Source organism: Trichechus manatus, unplaced genomic scaffold, assembly GCF_000243295.1.
Source record: "Trichechus manatus latirostris isolate Lorelei unplaced genomic scaffold, TriManLat1.0 scaffold00316, whole genome shotgun sequence".
Lineage (NCBI taxonomy): Eukaryota > Metazoa > Chordata > Mammalia > Sirenia > Trichechidae > Trichechus > Trichechus manatus.
Window position 1 is genome coordinate 45,810 of NW_004444252.1, and position 1,004 is coordinate 46,813.

The 1,004-nt window shown below is 42.6% G+C and overlaps 1 pseudogene; it reads right to left on the reverse strand.

Moving 5' to 3' along the window:
• Positions 1–511, reverse strand: part of LOC101343569 (ELMO domain-containing protein 3-like) — a 46,127-nt pseudogene extending 45,616 nt beyond the window's left edge.
• Positions 512–1,004: the final 493 nt, after the last annotated feature.

The following is a 1,004-nucleotide window of genomic DNA, read 5'->3' on the forward strand; positions in this document are numbered from 1 at the left end:
AAGGTCGCCATGAATCAGAGCCTACTTGATGGCAGCTAACAACAGGGGCTGGTAGATACTGGGTGTAGTTTCACAGGGTATGTAAAACAGGCAGGCTCTAAGGAGCTAAAAATCTGCTTATCTGGGCTACTTTAAAAACAGTTAGATGTGTAAAAATGAGTTTGGTGCTAGTGGGGTTTTTGGGCTAACTGGTGGGCTTTTTGGGCTAACAGGTGCCAGCTTGCTATGAAGTAAACAACGTGGGGCTAGTACAGAGGCCTTCTTTGGCTCATTTATATAACTGCTTAACAGGAAACAACGGGTGGAAGAAGGCTGTTCTGGACTGCCCTTGTGGGAGTTTGTATGATTTATTCATGAGCTCTCAGTCCAAGGCTACTGAACTGATGGCTCTGCCTACTCCGCCCAGAGAGCTCCAGAGCCTGAGTTTTCCAGGCTAGGACATGTTTTATTGTTTTTGTTATCATTATCAATAGTTATTTTGTATTTTTCACCCCATACCTTGCTTCTTCATCAACTGCACTCTTAACTTTCACACCCTCACACCACTCCTAAGGTTACTATCTGTGCTGAACAGTTGGATCACTTGGATGTGGAGTAATGGATGCACATTTCTCTACTCAAAGCCCTCTCTCACTCTTTACAGCTATATCCTGATTGCCATCATGAGTTGGGCTCTTTGATTTTAACCAGGCTACAGAAACTATCTTCTGAATTCTTAGGTCTCAATAGGAAATGCAATTGTTTAGTCATTAAAGTGGTTGCTAAGGGATAGGGATGTCATTTCACACCAAATCTTGCTAAAGAAGTAGAAACTCTGTGCAATTTCTGGGCTTTCTTCTAATTATCAGAGACTCCACATTGCAGAAGATAGTCCCAGGGCTCCTTGCCGTTAATGTACAAGACTATGAAACTGAAACTGTTCTTTCTACCACCACAGATGGAAGACAGAAGCTTGGGAAAGGAAGTTAGATATGATGCACTCATCCCAAGAGAAGAAATGATAG